Below are 21,344 nucleotides of genomic sequence, written 5' to 3'. Positions count from 1 at the left end.
AGCTTGGAGCCCATCTTATCCAGCATGGCAGTGATGGCCAACTCTGTCCACCTGCTTATTGGGCAGGACTTTCCTGTCGGCATGTGGGGGCAGGACCTGCGCGCTGATGCGTAAAATGACGCGCAGTGACGTCGGGCAAGCATCCCGATGTCACCACGCATCATTGCGATATTTTATTGGGCGGGTGCACTATGATATCCGATGTGTGCCTGCCATTAATTAACGGGCCACTTAAGGCCCTTGAGGTGCCAATTGACAATGATTTTTTGGCGCCTGTGCGATCTTCGGGTCGGCGCATGGGCGTAACGGGCAGGTGGGTAGGACACATTTGTATTAACCCGGGTGGGATAAGAGGGCTCAGTGGGGTGGTGAGTGTGCTCTGTCAAATATTGATCTTTCAAAGTTACTGATACTTGCCTGTGTGATCTGCAATACTTCAAAACGCAGACCAGCTGCTTGGACTGGACTCACAATTAGGTCAGCACTCTGCAGTGAGGAATCCTTTTGGGGCCTGCAGGTTTCAGGAAGCCTTCCCTTAGCCTGGGAATGGCAGCTGAACTCTCCACTGGAAGCACCTCCTCTGAGCAGGAAGGGAGGGCTAGAAAGGGGAGGAGGCCAGGAGTGTACATTCAGCCTCCAGGGGCGCCACCTTTGGGAGGAGAGGCGCAGGCACAAGGGGCGCAGGGCCAAGAGGTAGTCCGAGGCGGAAGGGGCCACAGAAGACGCCACTATCCTGCTGCCAGGGTATACAGGTGGTGAAGCAGCTACCCCAATATGCCTGAGGTGCAGTGCCAAAGGAGGCTCCGCCTCTCAAGGGGGACAGTCAACTATATCTGTCAGATGATTGGGCCTGAGATCTCCGCTAACTGTGTGGGTGGACACCACATGCCAGTGGCTCCAAAGGTCACAGCTGCCCTCAACTTCTATGCTCTGGCTCCTTCCAGGGGTCGGCGGGTGATCTTTGCGGAGTCTCCTAATCAGCTGTCCACACTTGTGTCAAGTTGGGTACAGACGCTCTGTTTAGGCGTGCATTGACCTTCATCCACTACCGCTGGGACCAGGCAAGCTAGAGAGAGTGAGCCAGAGGCTTCGCGGCCATTGCTGGCTTCCCTCGCGTCCAGGGTGCAATAGACTGTACACATGTGGCCATCAAGGCACCAGCAGGTGAGCCCGGTGCCTTTATCAACAGGAAGGGCTTCCACTCCATGAACGTGCAGATAGTGTGTGATCACAGGATGCAGATTCTACAAGTCTGTGCAAGGTACCCAGGCAGCTCCCACGATGCCTACATCCTCAGGCACTCCCAGGTGCCGGGGCTGTTCAGTGCTCCAGCCCGGCTGGATGGATGGCTGCTGGGTGACAAGGGCTATCCCCTCAGAAGGTGGCTCATGACACCTCTCCGCCATCCATGAACAGAAGCTGAGCAGCGCTACAGTAGGAGCCATAGGTCTACAAGGGCTGTGGTGGAGAGAACCATCGGTCTTCTCAAGATGTGCTTCCGATGACTGGACCACTGAGGTGGCGCACTCCAGTACCCCCCAGATCGTGTGTGTCGCTGATAGTGGTTGCATGCTGCGCATGTCTTGTGCTGGAAAGGGGGAACGCAGTGGATGACGAAGATGTAGACGCAGTGGCTGCGGCTGCACACGATGAGTCCAGCAGTGAGTCCGAGGATGCACAGGGAAATGCTGAGGGGGTAGACGCTGACCCAGGCATACTGCAGGGAGGTAGGGACATCCAGGAGGCTTTAATCCAATGAACCTTCAGCTAGCGCACCACAGATGGACCTCCAGGACAAGCCTGGGCTGCAGGCTGCATACTCGATACCTAAGTGCAAAATCTGCCTGGATAGGAACATTAACTAAGGGCCTTGTCAATAAAGCTGAATGTCCCACAAATCACTCATAACATTATTGGTAACCATCCACCTGCAGAAGAAAAGAGGCACCCTCATCCATGGTGACATGTCTGAATTTAATATTACAACCAAAGGAACTTAAGAAAACAAAATGACAGAGGTGTTAAAAATCACACCAACTCATAAAGGCCTCATTGTGGGTCAACACAAAAGCACCAGTGATAAACCTGTAGTGTGCCTAAGGTGCCTTATGTTTACATTTTTGGGTGCTACATCTTGGTGCTGCCCCCTTGCTGGGAGTGGCAGCTGAGATAGCCTGCTGACTCTGCTGTCCTGTTGGCCTCAATGACCTTGGCGTCCGTCCTCTGGTCCGTGGAGCCTGTGCTGGCCCCGCCTGGGAGGGAGCTGCCAGTTCCACAGCTGGCATCTCCCCAGTCATCACAACCTCACCGGATGCAATGGTCACTGGCAGAGGGGCGGAGGAGCTGCCGCCCTCACCTGGAGCACCCTGAGAGGAGCCCGCAGAGACAACAGACAGCTGCTGCGCCAACGTGAGGTTGCTTCGGACGTCCCTGCTCACCGTGGATGGATGGGTACCGAGCTGGGAAGCTTGCACTGACTAGCTGAAGTCAACACCAATGTGAGGGTTTGCTGATCGGAGCGCATCCCCAGGAAGCCCTGACTGGTCTCCTGGAGGAGCCTGTCCATGAGAGTCGTCACTCTCTCCATGGAGGACGCATGGAGCTCGGCCATGAGGCTCATTGCATCGGCGATCGTCCGCGTAGACTCCTCCACCACGGACACCAAGCCAAGCATAGCCCCATGTATCTACCCCAGATGCTCCCACACACCCTGCCACATTTCCTGCGTGTGCTGCATTGCAGACAGAGGCACATCATCAGGCACTGACTGAGCATGTGGATAAAAGCAAAATACTGTGGATCTGGAAATCTGAAACAAAAACAAAAATTGCTAGAAAAACTCAGCAGGTCTGACAGCATCTGTGGAGAGGAAGACAAACTTAATGTTTCGAGTCCGTATGACTCTTCATCAGAACTAAAGAGAAATAGAAATGCGGTGAAATATAGGCTGTTTAAGGGGGGTGAGACAGGTGGAGCTGGATAGAGGGCCAGTGATAGGTGGAGGCAAAGGAGACATTGACAAAGATGTCATAAACAAACACCCCTTTGACCTTTTGTTTATGCAGCATCTGATGGCCGAGGCTTTAGTTTCTATTGCAGCGCTAGCTGCTTCCCCCAGAAAGCTGAATGTTGCACTGGGAGGTCAGACTGAAGTCATGCAAAGTCAACTTGCTGCTAGGGAAGCTTAGACTGCTCTCACGCAAACTCAGACTGCTGCCATCTTGGCTGGAGGTGCCAAGATTCAAATGGGCTTGCCGGTGTCACAGCAGTCCAGCAATCTGTCCTCCAACAGATCACCAGCATTGCTGAGGCAGTGACAGTGTCTCTGCGGAGTATGAACCTTCTGTCCTTTCTCAGGATGACAGCATTCACTCCCCTGTTTCTCCACCAGTGCCCTTGCTGTTGTCTGTCAGCCAGCCAGCCCAGGCTGCTGCCCCCCCGCCTGTGCTGAGATGGTGCAGTTTGGAACTGGACCTTCTTAGACCTGAGCCCCTTCAGGTCATCCTCCAAGTTCATCTGCAGTTCCCTCTACTGAACGGCAGCAGCCATCCACCAGCCATGCTGCGGCCATTGAGGTAGCACAGTGTTGGAGCAGCTGGACTGCCAAAGGCACATGGAAGACAGGTAATAAGGAAATTCACAAAGGCAATTAGTTTAATTAATTGAATATCCCATGCTGTCATTTCTAAATTTTGCAATGTTTACTTTGTAGTGATTTTTATTTTTGCGTTATGGCTGAGGGGACAATGTGTTGGTTGGTGACAAAGGGAAGGGAAGGAGTTTGACTAATGGGGGTTTTGTGGGGTGGTTACTAGTATCGCACATGGTTTGGTTATCTACTATTATATAATTAGCATCTTCAAGCAGAGCTTCACATACCTCCGCTAATCAGAATAATTACAATCTGTAAAATGCTCTTTAACCTCACCCTGAAATGTGCACTAAACATACTGCTCAATGGACAAGATGACAGTGCTAGGGCAGGGAAGTGGAAATGTCATGTTGGGGTAGCAGCAAAGCAGTAAAGTTAATTGGTATGCCAACATTTATTTCAGATACCCTTCTAGATAGTGCCTCAACCACAGCATTTTTTAAAGAGGCAAAGAGCGAATGCCAAGCAATCGAGCCCGAACACCAAGTCCACTACTTTCAGAATCAGTTCTCCAATTACCATCTATTGCCAACCTGCTACATTGTAACCAAAGACAAATAAATGCTCAGTATTTCCTCAGTGTTTAAAACAAGTGAAAAACACTTATCTTCTCTATCCTGTGTTGCCTGTTTGAGTTTGGTTCTTGTACTTTGTTGGAAGCGTGAATTGCTTAACCTAATGTGCTAAAACTATTCCATGGTGGTAGAAATAAGGATTTGTTGGCTATCTTCAAGGTTTCACTGACGTTATGACCAGGTGAGAAGGGGTGAACTGGCTTCTCTCTATTCAAACTCCTTGGTTGGTCACAACAAAGGTTTAAGTTTTTTTTCACATGGATATGACTGTTCCAAATCAGAATGTATTCAATGATTTAAGCTGTGAGCAATAAGGAGCCAATCAAACAAGGTTCTTTTGAGTCAAAGAATGAGCAAATTTGTTAACCACTAAACCCGAGAAAAATAATAAAAACACGACGTCAAGCATTCGGCCCTCATGCAGTCTTTTGGGCCCAGACACACACACACACACACACACTCATGCAGGGATCAGAAATAAGGGGAGTTAGAGTCCAATACAAAAAGGTAAAAGAATATATGGCTAAGCGTCCTTTGATTGTCCTTGAGACGTAGATGGTAAACATCGCAGCTAATTTAGGTTAGTTGATTCCTTGGGTGTAGAAGATTTTGCAATTATTACGAGATCTCGGTTTGCTGATAGATTTCTGGTAGAGTTGGCTTCTCGACCTGGGCAACATGCTTATTTCAAAAGACAGAGAGCAGCTCTCAGTTTGTTTTCTCTGTTGAAGACTTTCTCGACACCGCCTGTGTCACTTGCAATCTATTTCTAGTAAACGGGAACCTTGCTTTGATATACCTCACCCATCATATATTTCCAAGAGATTTTGGGTGTGTCTGTCCATGGCAGCCATTGTTTCAATATCCAGTACGTTGCATTGTTAATGTCCCTCTCTCTTAGATAGTTACAAGTTTTGATGGGTGTTTGGATTATAGAAAATGTCTCTTTCTTCACAGTCCCCTGAGGGTGATTTGTTTGTTTCTCACCTTCACCTTGGAATGTGGCCTTGCATTTTGAAGCAGTTTGCTATGTCTCAGTTCAAATTGCAAAATTTGCAGTCAGTTGAAAGTTGAAAAACCATATTTTCATAAATAAAGGGCCTGCTGGGATTGTCTGCTGTCCTCCATGACAGCATTCTGTGAGGGCATCACTAGTGTCACTTATTACCTGGGATTGTAATGGTTGGCTGGCTGAGTTAATCTATCTCTTCCCATCCCTGGTATATTAGGCACTTCGGGAGGCTGGAGGTGGCCATCAGTGCTTTTAAGTGTGGTCTTTCTCTCCAAGAATGTTGACCATCCAATCAAAATGACTTCCCTCAGCCATTAGCTGTTGGATAGATTTTCTTAATGGCGTGATTGTTCCTGTCAGTGGGTTTCAGATATGTGCACGCTTGGAAATGGTGCAGTGATGTGCTTCACAGGCTCCTTGCTCTATTTATCAATTGCGCAATTTCCCAGAGCAGCTTTTTATGTGGAAGATCAGTGTTCTTGCATTAATGATGTGAGAACTTCACTTCCACGATCAAATAAATACTGGGTGAACCTATGTCAAGAAACCCAAACTGCCTGTGACAATGGAAATCTAGCTGCTATATATGATGGGATCAGGAGGGCACTTGGTCCTAACATCACCAAGGCTCTTGCCCCCCCCCCCTGAAATCAGCAGATGGCGAAGTCTCCACTGGCAGAAGCAAATTGCTGTCCTGCTGCTTTGAGCACTCCTGTGAACTGCACTCCCATGAGATGGACATTTCCCAGCGTGCATTTGATGCTCTCCCATAGCTCCCTGTCATGGTCGAGTTAGGCGAAGGACCCGCATCATTTGAGCTCAAAGTTCATCTGCTTAGCTAAGAAAAAAACACCTGGCAACGATTGGAATCCCAGCTGAGCTGTTCAAGCACAGAAAGTCCCTTCTTTGCCACACCTTCATGACCTTCTCCTTCTCTGTTGGAAGGTAGGATCCATTCCACAGGATATGCATGACACAAAATTCATCACAATAAATGAAAACAAAGGCAACAGAGGGGATTTCATCACCTACGGGGGCATCTCACTCCTTAGTGTCAATGGAAAAGCCTTTGCTGGGGTCAGGCTTAAAAGATTTCATCTGCTTGCAGACCAAATTCATGCAGAAGCACAGGATGGTTTCTGTGCTAGCAGACCTACAGTGGACATGATTTCCATCCGTCAACTACAAGAGAAGTGTAAGGACATGTCTGTTCATCTTACTTTTGTAGATCTCACTAAAACATTCAACACCATCAGCAGGGCAGGACTTAACAAGATTTTGGGGAAAATACATTGTCCACCAAAGCTCCTCAGTCTTAGTTGCTGCTTCCATGACAACATGCACTTTACAATTTGACAGCACCACTTCCAACAGTTTGAGGATGAAGAATGGAGTGAAACAGGGCTGTGTCCTAGCTCCTACTTTGTTTGATATTTTCCACTCCATGCTCCTGACCTTTGCCTTCCTCGTGTATATGGAAGGAGTTTACCTGCATACAGTTATGATCCCCGTGGAGGCCAATTAACTAAAAAAGCCAAACTTCCCAAACGACCCCAAAGGAAGAAACCAATGGACATGATTTCACTTTCTGGAAATTTTACTTTATCAAACCAAACATAAATTAAACATGAATTAACAGGCAAATTCAATATTCAATAGAAACAAATTACATTTTAAATAGGTACACCAAATTTGGATTTACTGGCAGTCACCTTAGCACACATGTGACACCATGTGCAGCCCCAAAGTCTTTCACAACTCTGTCTTCCTCCAGTCGAGTTCAATTTCTCTTTCTCACACAAGATTTGATCATCCACTTGCCTCTGAGATCAGCTTTAGGTTCCATGGATACAGTTATTACCAAAACTGGCGTACATCTGCTGAACTTTCTTAGCTTGGTTCACAACAGTCCTGAGAGTGTACATTCCCCAGAGTCACCTTCATCTGGCTACTCAATAACACCCCCGGCTAGCTCTAGTGAAAAACTGAAGCATTGGCAGAAGCTCTATTTCACTGTCTCTGCGGTAGAACATAGTCTTCAGTTTTCATTCTTTCTTGGCTGTCTCACCCACACAGCTTCTCAGCTTGTATGTACTGCTTGGACCCCTGCTGAAAAATGATCTTTGAGACCCTTGTGCTATTTCCAATCAGCTTCTGTTCCTCTTGCAACACAAGGTCACAACTGTTCTCCTAGAAACCTGGAGCAGGGTTTTTCAGTTGGTGTGCGGGGTTGGGCCCGACACGCCGACGCGTAAAATGACGCGTGATGATGTTGGGCATGTGTCCCGACGTCATCTTACTGCCTCGCGATGTTTCGTTCGGCAGGCACGCGCCGGAGTCGGCTGTGTGCCTGCCGATATTTAAACGACCTATTAAGGCCATTAAGGAAATGATTAATGTAATTGTTAACGCTGCCCGTCCAGCCTTAAGTTTGGCGGGCAGGCGAAAAGGCTAAGCGGCCTTCACGTTTTTTAGGAAACCTCATCCACAAGCGGGATAAGGTTTCCTAAAGCTTTCTTTAATAAAATGAAAAATTTTTCCAAACTATAAAAACATATCCCCTATCATGTGACACAGTCACATTAGGGGACATATTTAAATAAATTTTTAATCCATGCATTTCACGATTTCAATAGCGATTCAATCTCCCTGAGGCAGCTCTGTGCCTCAGGGAGATTGCTGCCTCAGGGAGATTGTAGCGCTCTTTCACGTGTATGCGTGAAAGACTGCTGGCCCCGATTTTCTTTCCTCCCCCCACCCGCACAGGTAGCACTGAGCGTTATGGCTCTCGTCTTACACTGGGCGGGTCTTAATTGGCCCGACTGTGTAAAATGGCGGCGCAGGGCCGATTGTGGGCGGTGATCAGCTCTGTGACCGCCCCCGCCCACCCCTGCCGAGCCCGTCTGCCACCTGAAAAATTCAGGCTCTGATGTCACAGCTAGGAATCCAGGGTTACACCCTTAGTTTCCTAGGAACCTGTAATTTTGGTTTCTCTTTCCAGTTAGACTTCCTCAAAGAAGATCACAGGCTTTGAAACCTAAGTCAAACCAGACAACAGCTCACAACCTGAAGATTTAATCACAGCAACAGGTCAGAAGGCAAACTCTACACTCGATCCAGACTGAAAGCGAGGACAAAAAATATTGCACACCTTGATCAAAAAACTCCTCTATGCTGATGAAGCTGCACTATTCACTTACACAAAAACTCACCTTCAAAGATTTATGGATTGTCTCTCACATGCCTGTAACTTGTTCTATCTGACTATAAGCATCAGGAAAACTGTGGTCATAGGACAGGGCATCATATCTCTAGCCCGATCACACTAAATATCATGCTGCTGGAAGTAGTTAACAAACGCTGTTACCTTGGGTCCGCGGTGACAGACAATCCATCTCTTGATGATACATGCATGGGGAAAGCAGCTACCGCCTTTGGCTGACTCACAAAATGTGCATGGAATAACACCAAACTGACTCTTAGGACCAAAATGCAAGTTTATGAGGCCTGTGTTCTCAGCACCTTGTTGTGTGGCTGTGAAACATGGACGGCCTACAGCTATCAAGAAAGGAAGCTAACAACTTTCATTTTCACTGTTTGTGGCACATTCTGGGCATGTCATGGAAGGACAAAATCATGAATGCAGCAGTCCTCTCAAAAGAAAATCTCGCAAGTATGTTGACATTCCTCAAACAGGGGTGACGTTGCTGGCTTAGGCACGTTTGCAGGATGGAAGAGAGTAGCATACCTTAGAATTTTCTGTATGGTGAGGTGGCCAAGGGCCAGACAACCAGTAGCACGTCCAAAGCTCTGCTTCAAGGTTGCTTGCAAGTGTGACATGAAGACCCCAAACATCAATTCCTGCACCTGGCAGACACTAGCTGTTGACAGTGGAAAATGGCTATAGCTGTAGCTGCACTGGAACAGTTTGGCTAGAGGCACAGCAAGTTCTGGAGCACAAGTTTTTAGTACTATTGCCGGGACATTGTCAGGGCCCATAGCCTTTGCAGTATGCATTGCCTTCAGCTGCTTCTTGAAATCATGTGAATTTATCCCTTATACAATCATCTAGATTACCCTTAAATCCACCAGGGCTTCATAAACATAATAAGAATCAGGGTATTTAAGGCTAGTGATCCCGTGCCATTTCAACAAGGAACTTCTCAAAGTCAGGCTATTTGAATTCTGATTGTTAAAATGGATACAGGGTTCAATGCATTTTTATCCTTGAGTTTCTTTGAGATGGCAGAAGAGGATCAATGAAGTGTCCCACCCAAAGAACATTCTGTGCCCACGGGCTTCAGAACTTCCTTCAAGTGATGTTCAACATGGAGAGCGCTGACTTGTCAGTTGAGGAACAAGTGATCAGCAGGATGTTTTTTGATCTTATTTGACCTATTGGACTTTATAGGGTTTAGAATCAATGTTGAGGGGTGTCAGAGCTACTTCCACTTGCCCTGTTACAACATTAAAGATGAGACACAGCCTGACATTACGCTTCAAACTGTTCAAAGTATCTGCTATATGTGAATGAAGATCTTGACAATTGATGAATTATCACTGAAGGTTTTGTTCCATTGTGGTTTCGAGGTTTGAATCATCCACTATCCCTGATTCCAAAAGCAACCTTGTTGAAAATTCACGTTAGAATATGTGCACACACCTAAGCCGATGCAGAGCCAGAAGGTTTTTACACACCCAAACCCATATGGACCCAAAAGATGCATACATCCACCACATGCAATATTGTAGTCCGTCTTTTGGAAGTGTCATTAGCTGCAGATCCCATGGTACTTGCAATATCAATTGCTTTTTTTCATCTGCTTTCAAACATAAGTTCTTAGCATTGTACTGAAGACTTGTGCTCTAGAACTTGCTGTGCCCCTAGCCAAACTGTTCCAGTACAGCTACAACACTGGCACCTACCAGGCTATGTGGAAAATTGCCCAGGTATGTCCTGCACACAAAAAGCAGGACAAATCCAACCCGGCCAATTATCGCCCCATCAGTCTACTCTCGATCATCAGTAAAGTAATGGAAGGGGTCATCAACAGTGCTATCAAGCAGCACTTGCTTAGCAATAGCCTGCTCACTGAAGCTCAGTTTGAGTTCCACCAGGGCCACCCAGCTCCTGACTTCATTGCAGCCTTTGCTCAAACATGGACAAAAGAGCTGAACTCCAGAGGTGAGGTGAGAGTGACTGCCCTTGACATCAAGGCTGCATTTGGCAGATTGTGGTATCAAGGAGCCCTAGCAAAACTGGAGTCAGTGGGAATCAGGGGAAAGCTCTCTGCTGGTTGGAGTCATACCTAGCACAAAGGAAGATGGTTGTGGTTGTTGGAAGTCAGTCATCTCAGCTCCAGGACATCACTGCAGGAGTTCCTCAGGGTAGTGGCCTCGGCCCAACCATCTTCAGCTGCTTCATCAATGACCTTCCTTCCATCATAAGGTCAGAAGTGGGGATGTTTGCTGATGATTGCACATTGTTCAGCACCATTCATGACTCCTCATATACTGAAGTAGTCCATGTCCAAATGCAGCAAGATCTGGACGATATCCAGACTTGGGCTGACAAGTGGCAAGTAAAATTTACGCCACACAAGTGTCAGGCAATGACCATCTTCAACAAGAGAGAATCCAACCATTGCCCCTTGATGTTCAATAGCATTACCATCACTGAATCCCAAAATCCTGGGGGTTACCATTGACCAGAAACTGAACTGGACTAGCCATATAAATACTGTGGCTACAGAGTAGGTCAGAGGCTAGGAATCGTGCAACTATTAACCCACCTCCTGACTCCCCAAAGCCTGTCCACCATCTACAAGGCACAAGTCAGGAGTGTGATAGAATACTTCCCACTTGCCTGGATGAGTGCAGCTTTCACAACACTCAGGAAGCTTGACACCGTCCAGGACAGAGCAGCCCGTTTGATTGGCACCACATCCACAAACATGGGAACACCACCACCTGGAAGTTTCCCTCCAAGTCACTCATCACCCTGGCTTGGAAATATTTTGCTGTTCCTTCACTGTCGCTGGGTAAAAATCCTGGAACTCCCTCCCTAACAGCACTGTGGGTGTACCTAAACCACATGGACCACAGCGGTTCAAGAAGGCAGCTCACTACCACCTTCTCAAGGGCAATTAGGGATGGGCAATAAATGCTGGCCCAGCCAGCAAAGCCCACATCCCATGAATGAATAAAAATAAAGCTGCTGATCTTAATCTCAGGTAGTTCTTTAAGATTGTTGGGACAAATTTTACGGTACATACTGTTATGAACAGCTGAGAAGGGGTGAACTGATTCCCCTCTATCAACCTCCTTGATTGGTCACAAAAAAGGTTTAAGTTTCTTTTTATGAGGATGTGCCTTTTCCAAATCAGAATTCATTTAACTGTTTAAGCTGTGAGCAATAAGGAGCCAATTAAACAAAGTTTTTGTGAGTCAAAGAAAGAGCAAATTTATTAACCACTAAATCCGAGAAAAATAATTAAAGCACAATGTCAAGCATTCGGCCCTCACGCAGTCATTAGGGCACACGCATGCACACACGCACACACACACACACACACACGCATGCACACACACACACGCATCAGAAATTAGCCCAATAAAAAAAGGTAAAAGAATATATGGTTAAGTGTCCTTTGATTGTCCTTGAAGTGTAGATTTTATACGTTGTGGCCGGTTTAGTTTAGCTAGTTTCTTAGATGCAGTCAGATGTAGAAGATGTCGCAATTATTACGAGATCTCGGTTCGCTGGTAGGTTTCTGGTGGAGTTGGCTTCTCGAAACAGGCGACACACTAATTCCAAAAGAGAGAGAGGGAGAGCGCGAAAACCCTCAACTTGTTTCCTATGCTGAAGATTTTCTTGATACCACCTGTGTCACTTGCAATCTCTCTCTAATGGCTGGCAGCCTTGCCTTGAAATACTTCACCCATTGTGTATTCCAAGAGGTTTTGGGTGTGTCTGTCTGTGGTAGCCATTGTTTCAATATTCAGTACTTTGCATTTTTAATGCATCTTCCTTAGACCATTACTAGTATCGATTGGTGTCTAGATTATAGAAGAGAAATATCACTCTCTTCACACTCCTTTGAGGGTGATTTGTTTGTTTCTCTCCTCCACCTTGGAATGTGGCCTTGCATTTTTAAGCAGTTTGCTCTGTCTCAGTTCAAATTACAAAATTTCCAGTCAGTTGAAAGTTGAAAAATCATATTTTCAAAAATAAAGGGGCATAGCCTTGTAACAACACAATAACCAATTTGACAATAAGGTAGTCAATAAAGTTTGGTGTCCCTAATTTAAAGTTTTCACTATACGGGCTGTGTCAGGCTGTTGCTTGACTAGTTTGTGGGACAACTCTCTCAACTTGGGCACCACCAACAGTTGTTAATGAGGAAGGCTTGCAGGGTTGACTGACCTGAGATTGCCTTGGACTTATCCTGGTATGATGCCTGGGCTGTGGCTGATGGATCTCTTTGTTACTAATGTCCCTGTTCCTAAGGAACATGGTGCTTCACAGTGCTAAATGAAACAACCTTCCTTTCCTCTGCCTTTTGTAACAGCAATCTCTTATGTGCTCATGATCTTGAGTGATGTTAGAGCCGGGCATTGGAATACTTCCCATTTTAGAGCTCCAGTGACAGCAGAAAGCACTCCCAGATCAGATATAACACAGCCAGATTCAGAGTAAAGCTTTCCTTACTTCATCCAACAACATGTTTCTACAAGCTTAGCATCTTGCTTTAAATATTCTCTAGGGTACAGTGTTGATTGTCAATCCCATCGCAATTTCTGCATCTCATGTTTCAGGGTGTGCTTATGTAGTCCAATATCCAACTATAAACATAGTATAACCCAGGACTGTGACAATAGTATCTCTCTGATCTAAACTGGATATGTGCGCCTTTTGCATGTGGCCTTTCTCAATCTCTTTGAAGGCAGCCCAAGCAAACGCTTGGTGGGATGTAATGTGATATAAATCATTAAGCTGCTTTATTTCACTTATTCACTTATTTCATTCAGTACAACTTGGTCTTTGTGTGCTAATACAAAATGTTTTGCCACAGCAATGACACCTGGTTGACTTGAACAATGCAATTACTAACTACTTCCCCTCAATTCCATCCTTCTTGCAACCTTTGTTGAGCCTGACAGCTAGTGCAATTTTCCATTTAAAAAAAAACCTGGCTGACTTTGTAGGTATCACTCAAAATGTCAACCTGTGTCCTCTTGTTTCCTGTCTCACAGGAAGCTGGAGGTTGGTTCCTGACCCCACTTTCTCACTGGGTGAGAAGAGCTGCTCAATCCCGCTACTGCCACCTCCCGCTTTGAAACTAGCTTCATGCACAACTCAAAAGATGGAACATTCCATCATCCGGAGGTGTAAATGTTTGCTGGGAGAAGATGAGATGAGGTAATGACTCCCCTGATCGTCGTAGCGAATGGTTTACAGCATATAGGGGATATTTGCATTCCACCAATTTTCATTTGAAACTAGGCCCCCAGAGGTGAGTCACTAGTGTCTTGTACTGGCCAGTTCCAACAGACAGCTCAAATTTAGCCTTGTGAGGATCTGACAGCTCTGCCTTGCTGGTGTTCCATAATCTTCCGTAAACTTTAAACAAAAGCCACAAAATCTTCTTCCAAAGTTCTACCAGCAAAAATGGATTTGCTCTTCAACTAGAAGTTGTAGTGTTGGATATTTCTCTACCAAATCAGTGAGCTCCCTGTGAGTGGTCAATGACATGCTAAGACCTTGCTATCTGTACATAATTTGGTTTGACCCTGGAGGGGTTCTTGGGGGCACGCATGCAAATTATGCTTTACAAAGCTCCCCCATTATCCATGACCATCATGGAAAATCAGTCCAAACCAAATTTTCAGCGTGTACCGTAATGAATAGTCAGCTGGATTTGCCCTCCCAGTGTTACTTCAGATACTCCTAATTGCTGCCCACAACTGATTTAAAGGATTCAGTGCTGCTCCCTTCTCAGTGGCTGGCCCACCATGCGGGAAAGATGGCCCAACATTTTGTGTAAACCAGCAGACAACAGTTGACCTCAAAACATTTAGCAAACCACAATTAGGCCACCATTAACCCACCGACAGCAATTTTCAGCCTTATATCATGGTGAGGTACGTAAGAGGAATTAGGCCCAACACCACAGGGAATAAATATCAGGTGGGGGAAACAATATAAATAATTAAATATATATATTTGCACTTTAATAAAGCTACAACATTCCACCAAAGCCTGACATTTAAAAAATGAAAGTAAACTGAAGTACTGTGACAGATGCAGAAAAAAAGCAGCTGTTTTATTGTAGAAGAAACACCCAGATCCACTTTGCCACACCACCCAATCCCACAGGTTACAGTAGAGGCGTGAAATACAGTCACTCCCTGATTGGAAAGAAAAGTCAAGGTCAGAGAGGGAAACGTAAGAAAAGAACAGCTGCTGGTAGTGTCCCAGTGGACTGGAAAGATGCCAGAAAGTTTTAACCACATGATGTAACAATAACTTGTTCAGCTGAACATCATTTGTTGTGACACACCCAGGCAAACTGAAATGACAGAAAGTGAACTGTGTCTTTTGCCTGATGTGCTTGCCAGACTAAATTAAGACTGAACTAGGTAACACAGCTGCCTGGGAAATTGTTCCCTTCTGCTGTGTTCCACCTCTGGGTATACATGTTTCAACCCAGCCAAGGAAATTAAAATGGAGGCCTACTTTTATTGATGACAGTTAAAGGGGCTGCTTTATTTAACATTTCTGATTTGCAAGCAGCTTTCATAGTCCGAAAGAAAAGTCTGCCATGATCTTTTTATTGACTGTTTTTGAAGCATTCTAACTGAAAATTTCATCAGCTTCTCTATAAAGATTGTATTACTTAAACTTCTCAAAAATAGTATAATTCGTTGAAAAGATGGAAGCAGACTCCTAGTCTCCTATCTCCTTCTGTACTGCCAAGGAATTGTTATGATGCCAAACCCAAAGTCAAAATCCAAATGGTGCCAAAGTGTAAACACTCCCAAAAAAATTGAAATTTGGCCCAATTCATACCGTTTAGTATTTTGATGTGGCTAATCTTTTAAAAATAATAAAGTTACTTCTATTTCATGCTTTTGCCTATGGCTTCTTTAAATTATGTCTGGCATTATTTATTGGGGCTATTACCACAAAATAGGTTCGTCAATTTCTTTTTTACCAATTTCCACTCGATCCTTTTCCTTCCTCCTCTTCTGAAGATGCTGCTTCATGCTGGGGTTTAGTTCCACAGAACCTGATGGTGACACTGGCTTATTTGTCATCTTGACGACTGGACAGGTGGCATTGGCAGCTAATTCAACATGAGGATGCACAGCCGAGCATGATTTTGTCAACTCAAGTCTTTACTACATGTTCCTTTCAGCAGTCATAGCAATCAGAACACTAGCTATTTCTTTCCCTCCATTGCCTGAGAGATTGAAAGCAATTGTGTTACCCCCATTACAATCCGGCTAGGCTCAGTGGCTCTGAGGGATTTTACCTGCAACATTCCTGATCTAGATGTTTGGTAGCACGCTGGGCGATACATTATCTCACGAAGCCACTGGGAGAACTGATCCTCCTATTTTCATAAGGGTTGGGTCGGACATTTCTTTGAGGCTTCCACTACATTTTGAATGAAGTCACGGTGAAGAAGTGGGAGCAACTCCGAGGAAACTCTTTGTCTTAGTGTTTTTAACAGTTGGTAACCTGATGGGTAAGTACTGACACAAGGTGGGTCCTTCTTAAAGATTTTCTTTCTGGTGGTTGATCAAATTTGCACATTTTAAGCTTTGAATTACATTCATTTATAAAGCTTCTTTGTGGGGAATCTGGCAAAAATCCATTTGTTTAGCGGTTAATCGAGATAAGACCATGAGTGATTGGGACAGTGCGATATCCCTTTCAACACATCCACTCCATAGCAGAAGGATTAGTATTACAGTTCCATGAGAGAAGTATTGTGCTGAGTTCATTGAGTATTAGAATGATAATGATTATCAGAAACTACTGAAAAAAGCTTGGAATAGAAGATATTGTAAATTGAATAGAAAAGTAGCTGAGTGATAGGAAACAATAGGTAGTGATCATTATTAATGCTCTAACTGAATTGCAGTGATCTGTTCAGTGTCCAGAGATTAGTTCGGACGCTCATCATATGTATGGGTTGATCTTTATGAAGGTGTGAGCAGCTGATACAATGGCCGGGATTTTCCAGCCCCTCATCCTGGTGGGATCTTCCGGTCCCGCCAATGTGAACGGAGATGTCAATGGCTCGCCAGGGGGAAACCCGCCAGGGGGAGGGGGGGGGCGGGGGCTGGAAAATTCCACCCAGTATGTGAGAAATCAGGATGGCAAAAGAAGTGAACGAAAGTCACAGACATTCACAGAAATAGGTGATAAGTAAACAAGTCACCAATGAATTTGACAAAAAAATGGACACGCATAAGGGATCTAGTCATGGAGCCCAATTTCCTTCCTGATAGGATGCAGCCAGGATTAAATGAAGTATTGGATATAGTCTAATAAGAAGAGCTGAATTGAATTCAAGCAGCTGGTGAGCAAGGAACTGCCACAAAGGCTTAACTGAACAAAAGCTAATTGAAATTCTGCATTGCATCAGTTACAATGGCTACACAATCTTATCTTTAGCTGCTACCAGTAGGGGTAGTGAGAAGCACAGAGAAAGAGGAAAAGAGCAAAGAAACCCAGAACTGAGAAATGAATCAGAAAGTAACCTGCAGAACTAATGAGAGAGTGAAGAATGGAAGAATTAGGTCACATCTGCCAATCAAAATCTCCTACAAAATGGTTCCTTAGCCTAGCCACAGTATGTGACTCCAAAGCACTTTGTTAATAGCTCTATCTATGTTGCATTCACAGTTACAGCAGATATTGTCTGCTGCAAAAACTAAAGACTGAAGTATACATACAACGTTTTAAAAAGTTAAATTCAAAATATCTTTGTGCCACTTTGAAAATGTTTTACTCCTCTGTACTTCCAAAATTTACTCCAACTGGCATTTGACGTTTTTTTAAAAAATCTCATATTTTGAAATTTTTTAAGCTACTTAGGTCTACTTAGTTTCCCACTTTAAACTTTTGCATTCCTATGAAAGAACATAAGAAGACTTAAAAAATCACCCACAAACATATGGTTTGCAGACTTGGAATTGCAGCTTGTACCGAAATAATCCAGTCCACTACAGAAGGTAGTACAAAGTAGAACTAAAAATACAAAATATGATTACAAGATGAAGGATATATCATTAAATGAGGCAAGTTGGCAAAAAGATCTTGTTGTAATAGCTGACAAAATATTGAAAGTGCAGTCACAGGAGGGAACTTTTGAGGCAAGTTTACATGCTGAGAGGGTAAGGTAACTTTTGAAAGCACGAAGCTCGTGCAAGGTGATTTCTGACTTTGTTTCAACAGACAGTCAATTCCAAGCAGCATCTCAGCAAATTTACATATGGGCTGGCTGCATGTGAAGTCCTGCCAGTGGTATGGGGCCTTGCAAAATTTACCCTGATGTAATTAGACAAAGATAATACCAGTCCAAGAATGATACTGACATACATTGCTCATCCTTATTATGAGAAGATATAAGCTTATAAATTATACTCTGTGATAATACTGGGTGACCATTTAACGCATTAAAATTAAATTTATTTCTATGCTGTTTTAACAGAGGCATTTTCCCTATTGGATAAATGCCTGTGTGAAAATTGCACACATTAAAATTTACGATGAACACATTGAGGCTGATTTTGCTTTGGGCGATGAATGAATGACAGCAACCATTCATTAGACTTGCACTTGCCCATAGGCATTCAATGGTTTTTGCATGGTCAGTTACTTTCAGCCAGCTATCAAAGCAATGTAATGTCCTCTACAGGGCCTCTGGGAACAGGGCAAGCACCGATATACCTCCTTAAACAGTCATATTGAAGAACTGTTAATCAGACACATGGGGCAGAATTTTCCGGTCGGCGTGCAGAGGCGGGCCTGACACGCCGATGCATAAACTGATGCGTGATGACATTGGGCGTGCATCCCGACTTCATCACGGGCCATTGCAATATTTTGTTCGGCTGTGCGCCCGCCGAAATGTTAAGGGCCTATTAAGGCCATTGAGAAATTATTTAAAGTGGTTAAGAATGCTGCACGTCCAACCTTAAGGTTGGTGGGCAGGCGAAAAGTCCAAGCGGCTTTCACGTTTTTCAGGAAACCTCATCCACAAGCGGGATGAGGTTTCCTGAAGGTTTTATAAAATAAATAAATAACATTTCCCACATTTACAAACACGTCCCAACTCATGTGACACATGTTTGAATAAATTTTTAAACCGATTCTTCAATTATTTTCATATCCATTCAATCTTCCTGAGGCAGCTCTGGGCATGTGTGAAAGAGCACTGACCTCAACTCTTCCTCCTCCCCCCGCCCGCACAGGTAGCGCTGAGCGTTACGAAGCATGTATTACACTGGGCGGGCCTTAATTGGCCTGCCCACATAAAATGGCGGGCTGCGATCTGCTCCGCGCCCACTCCCGCCCAGGCCTTCCGCCATAGGAAAAATCCAGGCCATGGGGCTGAATTTTCACCACAGAGGCAGGAAACAGGAGCTGGGTCTGTTTTTGGGTCAGAAACCCGCCTCCGGTGGGAAAGTTTAGATTTTCACAGGGAGAGTCGATAATTGATATGGAGATGGTTTTTCTGTTGACTGATAGCCAGTTGAGGCAGGAACAGAGGTGGGTCAGATGAAGTGTGGGACTCATTTAGACACCCCATGGCAGCCATCACTGAGACTGCTGATGTCGAGGGAGATCTGTGGTTAGTGACAAGGTCCACTCCATTCTGGCGGGTCATGTTATGCAGACCACCACAATGACCAAGGCCCTTGCAGAAGAATATTGGAGGCCACCACCCGATTGGTCCTGGCACTGGAATCTCATCTTCAGAAGCCTGGTGGCCTGCTCGATTGGTGCTTTACTGAGCAGCTGACATTGGTTATATTGGCTTTGTGCCTCTGACTGGGGCTTCCATAGAGGGGAGAATAGCTATCTCTTGAAGGGATATCCCTTGTCCCCTTCTGATCAATCAATGCACTTTGGGTGTTGGAGTCTGAGGCAGCCTGGACTGATGGAGGATGGAGGAGGGGCAGCTGCCAGGAAAGCAACACAAGGAGGAAGCTCTTGTTGTGGTCGCAGACCAGTTGCACGTTGAGGGAGTGGAAGCTCTTCTTGTTGATCGATCTCACTGGCTGGTCACTGGGTACCTTGATGGCCATGTGGGTGCAACCAATGATGCCCTTCACTTGGAGGAATCCAGCAATGGAGGGGAAACCCAATGTCCTCTGTCCTTGCCTTGCCATGTCTGTTCTTAAATGAATGTGCTCTTCAGCTCTGGAAAGAGGGCATCAATGAGTAGCAGCCATTTTTGAGACGCTACCAAGGTCCGCAGCTGATCAATGGAAGAGCCAGAAGTGAAGAAGTTCAAGGCCACAGTCACTTTGACGGCCATTGGCAGGGCATGATGACCAGTGCTGTGAAGTACGAGGTCTTCAGTGACAAGCGCACAGGTGTCTGAGACCATCTGCCTGGAGAGTCACAGTTTCTCTGTGGCACTGGTTCTCGGTTATCTCCAGGTAGCTCCCTCTTTGGCAGTCAATCCCGTATTTACGGTATGGCTTCCATGCCTTCCTGACCTTCTTTCCTTACCCATGCCCTCCTGATGCCCATGGTCCAGGCCTTCCTGCGAAGGGTGTTGCCCTCCAGCACGGAACCCAGAGTCTGACAGTTGTACTCCCATTGCCAGCTGCAGTCATCTTTCTCGGAAGGTGGCCGCCCAATTGTTCTTGGAAGCTTTGCCCACCCCCCCCACATTGTGTCAGTGGTTTGTCAACCATGTTCAAAGCCGGGGCACTGAGTGCCCACTCCCTGCCACCTGTGCAGTGTAAAGGATACGTTTTTATCAAGCACTCAGTAATTCTTTGCCCCGCTAACCCATTTTCGGGACTGGGGCAGTGCCCTGGGGCAGCTATAACTGGCTCACCACTGCCTCCCTTCAGCTGGCCGGTTTCTGAAGGCATGGGTAACCTGTCTGACACTTTAAAAATTAGAAGTTCCAACACTTACAAGCTCTTAATGAGCTTTTCAACAATTTCAATTGGCTTGAATAAGAGTTAGAGCCGGTTCCCTATCCTGCTCCCTCCACCCCCTGCACTGTTTATTATTGCTGGCGCTGGGATTGGTGCCCTGAAATCGGCACTCCTGCCGACACCAGCATTTTTGCGGCCCCCTTCCTCCATTCCCTTTGTGGGGGGGCCTAAGAGTCAGCTCGCAGAATCTGATCTGTGAAGTATGAGTTAGAATAGTTAATTCAACGTCAAATCATGTGGAGAAAGTCAAGTAGAAGGACAGAAAGGTTTCATTAAGAAAGAGAGATAAAAGAGACTGAAAAGCAAAAGTAAAAATTAGTTTAAAAATCTCCAATAATAACTAACATCAGGAGGAATGAGACTGCACATTTGTAATAGTTAATGTTCAGTACCAGCAAAATTGCTTGACTGTAATTAAGACTTAACATGCTGTTAAATGAGGTTTTAGACAGAAATGGACTAGCCCCAACCATTTTTGGTGAGTTCAGTTTGGTTAATTTTTTTAAGCCTCTATCTGTGAGGTAAGTTCAGCAACTACACATCGCTCAATATATTTGAATGAGGCGCCAGATAACAAGTCATTGGCCAGAATTTTATCGTTGACATGCGGGGGCGGGCCCCGCATGCCGACGCGTCAACTGATGTGTGGTGACGTTGAGCGAGTGTCCCGGCATCACTGCGTGCCATCGCAATATTTTGGTGGGTGGGTGTGCGTGCAATGACCTCCGATGCACGCCCACCATTAATGAGCCACTTAAGGCTCTTGAGGCAACAATTGTCGGGGACTTTTCAGGGGCCGTGCAATCTTCAGGACTTCGCATGGGTGCAACGGGCAGGCGGGCAGGACACATTTGCATAAACCTCATCCACGGGCCGGATAAGAGGGGTGAGTGTGTCGTGTCTAATT

The sequence above is a fragment of the Cetorhinus maximus genome, chromosome 14, assembly GCF_964194155.1.
Source record: "Cetorhinus maximus chromosome 14, sCetMax3.hap1.1, whole genome shotgun sequence".
Classification (NCBI taxonomy): domain Eukaryota; kingdom Metazoa; phylum Chordata; class Chondrichthyes; order Lamniformes; family Cetorhinidae; genus Cetorhinus; species Cetorhinus maximus.
This window is presented reverse-complemented; position numbering follows the sequence as displayed.